We start from the raw sequence: 8,871 nt of genomic DNA, 5'->3' as shown, positions 1-8,871 counted from the left end.
TATTAATGGCACAAAATTAATTGGAAATGATAAAGTATCATGGAAACATTTTAGAGGTTACCAGGAAAAGAAAATCTAAACTTTTCATAAGAGAATGGTTGGAGAAGTTCTAAGAAGGCATGCAGCAAAATGTAAGTGTCACATCTTGAGAAAGCCTCTGAGACTCTTTTTTAGGTGCTTCCAATTGTGTTCATGGATTTGGTCTGTTGCGTCCACCTTTATGTTGACTGCTTCTTTTCTTTTTTTGCTGAGGAAGATTCTCCCTGAGCTAACATCTGCTGCCAATCTTCCTTTTTTTATGTGTATGAGCTGCCACCACAGCCTGGCCACTCGCAGACAAGTGGTGTAGGTCTGTGCCTGGGAACCGAATCCAGGCCACTGAGGTGGAGTACACTAAACTTAACCACTAGGACACTGGTGCTGGCCCTATTGCCTGTTTCTTTAAATAAGAAAATATCTAAAAGTCAGGTTTTTGTTAAATGTTGGTGGTTTGGGTTTCTTTAAGGTAACTTTGTATCTCTGCTCCTAGCAACTATTTATTGATTTTGTAGTTTAATTCTTGGAAATAATTTTGTTTCTCTCATTACCACGTTTTTGGGAGTCACTTTATCATCGTTTTCCTCATTCCCGTATGTTAGGATTTCTAAGTGGGTTACAAACCACTTGGGTTAGGATCACTTGGATACCTGTTAAAATGATGATTTCTTGGATTCTCCAAACAATTTTGGGGGAGTGTGTGTGTGTGTGTGTGTGTGTGTGGTGTGGCAGCGTGGGTACATGTACCTTCTTAGGGCTGGAGGAGTTGGGTCCCTGAAGCCTTCATGGAGTTGAGTTGCTAGAATGCCCACAGCCTGCCTTGGACTATAGGACACAATACAGGAGAGAAACAGGAGCCTCTGTTAATTCACTCTTACAGCTGAACCTGTTCCTGATTGGTGGAAAGAATATTACAAAACAAAATGGAATCAATGTATCACGTTTTAAATGTGATGAAACCCAAAATCCTTCCACCCTGACAGAGATTCTCTGTCTCATCAAGCTTTCTCCCCTCTGCCTGTGCAGCTCCATTTATTGCCACTAGAATATAAGTTCCAAGGCAGAGACTGCCTAGTCTGTTCACCACTGTGCCTCCAGCTGCTAAACAGCACATAGTAGGAAGTTAATAAATACTGGGTGAATGGATGAGTTTTTTTTCTTGTCACTAAAAAGAAAGCTTGTATATGGGTGATACAATCCGATTATCTTCCCTTCCTAGGAAGCTTTTTATAAAATCTTTCTGCGTGTTTTTATGATTTACTTGTCCTTGAAGTTCAGCCATTCCACCATGCTATGTCTGGTTATGAGTCTGAGTTCATGAATCTTGATTAATATTTGATCTGGTCTGAGAAAGTTTTCTCTTTTTCTTTAAGATTGCTCCAGTCTGTTTTCCTCCCTGCTTCTGAAAATATCGTTGATGATTTGATCTCCTGGATCTATCTTATTGTCTAATGTCCTTCCTTCTGTAATTTCCATTTTATCATTTTTTTCCTTTAAGTTCTGAGAGAATTCTTCCAGTTGAGCTTCAAATTCCCTGGTCCCATTTCCTTCACACCCTTCTGTTTTATAGTAACTCACCATAAAATGCTCGAAAATGATGCTCTTCTTTGAACTCCTGATTTTCTTCATTGTGAGTGTTGATTTTCTTTAATTTGTGTATTCTTATAAGGGATGTTTTAAAATTTACCGTCAGTAACTGAGAGGAGTCCCAGTAAAGGCTGGATAAGTCCATGTACATGTTTTAAAATAACTTCTTTTTGCTTCTCAACTGTTCATTTCCCAGATCCTGCATCCTCAAGTGTGCAGACAGCTGCTATAGTTTAGGGTTGAAAGTATAGTTAACATTAATTGTTTTGTATGGCAGTTGGCTCTCATTTCTTCGGGGAATAGCGTGCCTCATCATGTGGAGAACCGCTTGTCTCACTGTGACATGTATTCTGAACGGACTCTTCCATCTTCCTTGCTCTCAGGAAGGAACACTGTATCCGACTGAGTCACAGCATTCTGCTCCCCTCATTCAGTGAGGCGGTCACGTGACCAAGCTGAGTCAAGCAGAGCCCTCCAAGATTTTTTTTCAAACAGGTCAAGACGGAAGAGCCTTTTCTTTCTGGTGACTAACCTGGAAGATGTGAGCCAGGAGCCACTGGTGGCTACGGTTACAGCTGAATGGAGACTTCTAGTCTGGCAAAATGCAGTGACACCTAGAAACAAAATGGGAGCTAGAGAGTGCCAGTTTTAGTCTTTCTGGGGCTGCCTTACATCCCTAGAATTTGATTTCATGATTTAATAATTTTTTTTTTTTTAGTTTGTTTAGATTTTTCTCACCATCCAAATATCCCCAGTGGAGGAGAATTTTTCAAGAATGCTACTGACAGTGATATTTCTTAGGAGGATGCCATTTAACTCCTTGGTTTTATATCTTCTGTTATGTTACAGAGCTCTGTGTAGCTAACAGAGAAGCCGTATAACTACATTGGGGAGATTACCAAGACTGCCCGCAGTCGGGCGCTGGCTTTCCTGAGGAGCTTCTCAGATGGTGGACAGCCAAGCTATTTTGGGGACCTGTAATTTTTTGTCTTTTGTGGGGACTTTTACCGCCTGAGACCTCTAATCTCCTACCTAGTACACAACAGATGGAAGTCCCTAAATTACTTCTCCAAAACTTCTAGTAAAGCCCGCAGTCTCGAATGTGCTATCCAGGTCCCCTGAGCCTTGGGAAGAGGAGGGTGACAGGACCTGTAGTCAGGCTGGCATATTCCAGCATTTTTGTGTGCTGTGTTTGTGTGTAACGGAATAACTTATAGGAAAGAAAGAAACATTTGGGATTGAAACAACTATGAAGAATGCAATTATGTGATTTCTTTTCCCCCATGCAAGAATTAGCCAGGCTTCAAGATAACCCCCAGTGATTCATGCTTCCTAGTATTCGTGTCTTTGTGTTGTCCCATCACAAACCAAGTGGGGCTGACGTGTAACTGGTAGGATATTGCGTAAATGATAGCGTGCGTCTTGACACCAGATCATAGAAGAAATTCCTGCTCTTCCTTTGCTATCTCTTGGGTCTTGTGCTCTGGGGGGAGTAGCTGCCATATCGTGAGGCCGTTCGGGCAGTCTTTTGGGGAGGTCCTTGTGGTGAGGACCTGGAGCCTCTGTTAACAACCAGCACTGGCGGAATGAGCCACCTTGGTGTGGATCCTCCAGCCCCAGTCAAGGCTTTGGATGACCAGCCTTGGACAATATTTTTCTTTTTTTTTTCCTTAAAGATTGGCCCCTGAGCTAACATCTGTTGCCAGTCTTCTTTTTTCCCCTTCTTTTTCTTCTCCCCAAAGCCCCCCTAGTACATAGTTGTGTATTCTAGTTGTAGGTCCCTCTGGTTGTGCTGTGTGGGACGCCGCCTCAGCATGGCCTGATGAGCGGCGCCATATCTGCACTGAGGATACGAACTGGCGAAACCCTGGGCCGCCAAAGCGGAGTGCACGAACGTAACCACTCGGCCACGGGGCCGGCCCCTGGATGACATCTTGACTGCAATCTTATAAGAGTCCCTGAGCCAGAACCACCAAGCCATATCTGGATTCTCAACCTGCAGAAACTAACACCATAAATGTTTATTGTCTTAAGCAGTTAAGTTTTGGGAGAAATGTTACACAGTAATACATAACTAATATAAAGATCTTCATTTTTCTTAAGAAAGCCCCTGGATAAATGGCAGTAGAGTTTGATGGGGAAGATTAAGGGAAGAACAAATAGGAATCAAGATTTCTGCTTTGGACTTGTTAATTATGAGATGCCTCGTAGAAATTCAACCACAGATGTCAAGCATGCAGTTGGACATAAGATTCTTGAGTTTTAGAGAGATGCCAGAGTTAGAGACCGAAATTTGAGAGGTGTCTGTTTATAGATTTTATTTACAACTCTCAGAAGAGATGTAGATAGAGAAGAGAACAGAGCTCATCACTGACTGGGTCACTCCTGAGGTTGAAGAGAGGAAGAGCCAGCACAGAAGTCTGAGAAGGAATAGTCATTGAGAAAAGAAACTAGCCTGTGTGTTAAGGCAGCCGGAGAATAAAATGTCATGAGAAGAAGGGAGTGATCTTCCTGTCAAACGACTTGAAGGTTGAGCAGGACCGTAGCAGAGGGGCATCTGAGGGAGTCGGCAACATGGGGGTGAGCAGCACCTTCACAAGCACAGGCTTAGTGGTGTGGGGAAAAAACTGAAGCCCAATTCAAGCAACTTGACAAGAAAGTGGGAATGAGAAAGTTAAGAGAGCCACCCTAACACATTCAAGAAGTTTTTCTGTGAAGAGGAGGTGCGAAATGTGAATGCAGGTGGAAGGCGATATGAGCACCAGAGAGGAGTTATATGTATTTATTTTATTCATATTTAAAAATTTTAAGATACAGGATACCAGACCATGTTTATAAGCTGATGGGAATAGTTAAGCTCAAGAGAAAAATTGGTGATGCAGGAGAGAGGATAATTGTGGGAGCAAACCCCATGAGAAAGTGAGAAGGAATGGAGTGGAAGTGGAGAGGTTGGCCTTTGATGGGAGCAGGAAATGCTTCCTCCTTTGTATTAAGAAGACAATTATAGGCCTTCTTTAGAAATGCAGGGAGTATGGGCATGGGAAACATGTCAGAAAAACTGTCTTACCATCTTAACTCCTACTGTATGTAATTAACTGAAGGAATTAATCTCAGATACAGAGTTTTAAAAAAAATTTTTGGTGATGAAGATTGTCACTGATCTAACATCTGTGTCAATCTTTCTCTATTTTTTTGTATGTGGGACGCATCACAGCATGGCTTGATGAGTGGTGTGTGGGTCCACACCTGGGATCCAAACCCACAAACCCCGGACCACTGAAGTGGAGCATGTGAAGCTAACCATTATGCCCCTGGGCAGGCCCCTCTGATACGGAGTTCTGATAGATTTTTCATCCATTTGACAAGTATATACTGAACTCCCACAAAGTGGAAGTTACTTTGGCAAAATGATAGAATGTGTTTCCCTAGGAGATTTAAAATCTCCTTTGGAAATGGTCATGCAAATAAGCAATGAAAATAGAAGAATTTAATGGCAATAATGGAGGTGTGTTCAGAGTGCTGTGGAGCGTAGGCCAAAGAAGGACCCGTGCCTGTTCAGGGGAGACAGGGAATGCTTTGTAGCAGAGGCTTAACGGAAACTAGAAGAAGAAGGAATTTACAGTTGAGCTGGTTAGCAGTAACCATGATAATAAAAATAGCAATGATGATTCTGAGATATCTCATTCATGTGTGGGGAAAATACAATAAAAAGGTGATGGTGAATCTTTTTCACCTTTCTCCCTGTGGTTTAATGTGAACGCCTTCACACAATGGCACATTCCGTCTTCAGTGGACCGTCCCTGGAGCTCTCTGGTTAGTGGCACGTCAGTGTTCTGATTTAGGCTTGGTTGCTCCTAAACCATACCAGGTTTAGAAATCTCGAGAGATAGGGAGTTGAACATTTCTTCAAAAACTAATACCAATATCTAGTAGCTTTTCAAATGTGGATACTGCATTTTAGAGTTTAAACTAATCTCTGTGAAAACAGACTAAGTATTGTGTCTCTGTATCCAATTGATACTCAGATTAAAAAATACTTGGGGTGCATATGGGATATACTTGCTAATCAGAATTTTCTTTTTAGCCAGAATACTACTGGTTTCAATATTATTGGTGAAAATCTTGCTAAAATAAATCACTTTCTTTTGATGTCTTATTAATGCTCAAAAATGTATATTAAAAATTATGTGGAAAAATTTGTAATTAAGAATGATCCAATTTAGTTTTGGTTAGGGTTTTACTATACTTGAATATTACTATGTTTGGGTCTCTACCCTTGGATTTCTTCTCTCTGAGTAATTCTAATTTGTGTGTGTGTGTTTAGTGCATGATAATAAAAGTAATGCAATTTGATAAATTATATTCCACCATTAATGCAGAACTTTAGTTTTATCCTTATAGCCGTTCACATGAAGTAGTTTCCTCTTATATCTCCCTATCTGCTTTTTTTAAATCTTTTTTCTCTTCTGGTGGAGAGGTAGCAGTAAGGCAAGAGGCTGTAGGGAATTCTAGTCTTCATACCAGATGTCATTTTGTAGACTTCTACTTTTCTTTGAACTTTAATGCCAATTCTTTATTCTCTGTTAACTCTGCATAGTCAGGGCTTATTCTATCCTGCAGTGAGGGAAATTCATTAGTGAGTTTCAGTCAGTGTACATGGAAAATGCTAATGTAATATACAACCATCAGATATCTCGGTTCACCCTTGTTTAATGTGATTGTTATGCTTTTCAATAGAAGTGATTCATTAAAAATCACTTGGTGTTTAGCTGTACAATTATAATATGTCTAAGACATATCTATGTATTTATATATGTATGTGTTAATTCCAAAATCAGGAAAAAAATCCTTTGGTGAACTGCTCTGTAGCTGTTTGTACATGGGAAATCTGATAAAGTCGCTGTGACAGTAGTGTTGGTAGAAGGGGATTTATAGAGGAGGTAGTAGTTTGTGAATTTTTTGGTGAGAAAAGAGTGCCATGAAGTCTGTAAATGACTCTTTGCCTTGCAGGAAATTTGTAGAACAAAGAACACTCTCTCCTGGTGTAGTGGATTTTGATCGATTGATTACACAGCATTGCTTTCCCTTATCCACCCTCCTTATAATACCCAGACTGTTCTTGGGCCTTCCACCCTTTTTATACATGGCCCTAAGTTCAGGGAGATATGCTACCGCCAGCGCTGGGGTACACGTGGATTGTCTTACGCTGGTAGGAACATTCAGTGCCTCTGGATGCAGTTAGTGTTGGTTGGCCTTAAGCCAATGAGTATATTGAATCTGCCATATTTAGTACAAGTCCTTCCAGTTCCTATCGGAAGGTTTTGGAGTCAGGCAAACACACAGCTGAAGATGGCTAGCAAGTATGAAACATCTGGTAGATACCATAAGTAAGGGGAAAAAAATCCCCAAATGTAATTCTTATGCAGCTGAAATATGACAGTCAGGAAGACGTGCTAGGATCACAGTAACATCTGACTAGAAAATCATCCTGCGTTTTCAAGTATAACAAGAATCATTAGTGACGTGTTCAAGGAGCTTAACCTGCGAGGTTCAAGCATCTCCACACAAAAATAGCCCTTCCTGTAACTTTAATTATTCCCCAGTGTGCCAATAGTTGAGCTAAAGGACTATTAGTTCCTCAGAGTACCTATATTTGGGGACTAATTTAAGAATTCACCCCAATTTTAAAAATTATTTCTATGGGAAAAATTAGTTCCAGTTCTAACCACAAGTAATTCATAAATGAGTTTTAAAATATAATCCATTCATCAGCTTAGAATTTATTGTATCTATGAGTGCCATAGTAGCGTATTAGAAAGAGCACTGCTCTAGGAAGGAGTCAAAGAATATTGATTCTAACCTCATTCTGTCATTAAGTAGCTGTGAGACCTTCGAGAGTCGCCTCCCTGGGTCTTTATTTGCTCATCTGTAAAATGAAGGAATTGAAGTAGATTTCTAAGATTCTTCCAGTTCACTAATTTTTAATAAATTCATCAAATGCCAGAACACACATTTGTTTAACAGTGACTTTAATACCAAGTTTTAAAAATGTGTTTCGAAAAACATTTTTCTGGGTTTAATTTTGTTCTGGTGGATCATTAAATATTATTCATAAAAGTAATTTTACCTTTGGGCATTTAATTCATTGGTCATGATCACTCTAATAATGGCGCCAAGATACAACTAAATAAGATAATATATTGGAGATGATTTTCAATCCAGTTTTTAATTGATTCTAAATGATTTTGTTTGTTCACTTATTTTTCAATTATTCTCATGATGTATTTATTTAAGAAGACTTTAATTTCCCAAAAAAGTTTTACTGCTTTATAATTTATTATATTACTGATTTAATAGCATTTGTTAGAAATTTTAAATCAAATAATTAATATTATATATTTATATATTATATACATATTATATAAGTGCATAATCGACATTAGATGTGTATAATAACATAGATTAACATATATATATCAGATGCTGCTTGCACTGTCATTCATTAAGCTTACTTTATGCCAGATGCTATGGTAGAAACCAGGGGTATAAAATATACGGCTATTGGTTGCAAGGAGTTTATGGTCTGTTGAGTGAAATAATCAGGTAAAATGACAGTTGCATGATCAGTTAACATACGAAAAGATATACATTCACTAGTAATCAGAGAAATGATAATTAAATAATACATTCCAGTTTTTGTGCATTCGATGATTGATAATGTCACTTGTAAAGCAGAGTATGGCGAAAGGGAGGCTGTTTTGGAGTGATTATAAATCCTCCCCCTCTTTGTCCCAATGTCCTGATTTCTTTTTCTTCTTAGATCTGATCAGCATGAACATAGTATATGTTTAACCACCAAATGCTTCTTTTATCTACTGGAATGTGAACTCCATGAAAGAAGGTATTTTGAATGTTTTTATCTACTGCTAAATTCTTGGTGTGTATAGTAGTGCCTAGCATATGGTGCATGTTCAATCGATACTTATTGAATAAATGAGTGGCGTGGATTTTTGACACACTGTAGCAGAATTCTAGCAAAATTGAAATTGCCTGTGTTATGACTTAGAAATTCCACTTTTAGTAACGTGTCTTAGAAGTGTATGAGATTTTTTATTAGGCACAAGGATGTTCACTTGGGCTTCCTTTAAATAGTGAAACAATTGAAAGTAAACCAAATATTTATCAGAAGGGGACTAGGTTGCATAAAGTATACCACGTCCATGCGTTGGAGTAGATGCCTGCGTGCTG

The sequence above is a fragment of the Equus caballus genome, chromosome 5, assembly GCF_041296265.1.
Source record: "Equus caballus isolate H_3958 breed thoroughbred chromosome 5, TB-T2T, whole genome shotgun sequence".
Classification (NCBI taxonomy): domain Eukaryota; kingdom Metazoa; phylum Chordata; class Mammalia; order Perissodactyla; family Equidae; genus Equus; species Equus caballus.
The sequence above is the reverse complement of the archived record's forward strand: the minus strand, read 5'-3'. Positions refer to the sequence as shown.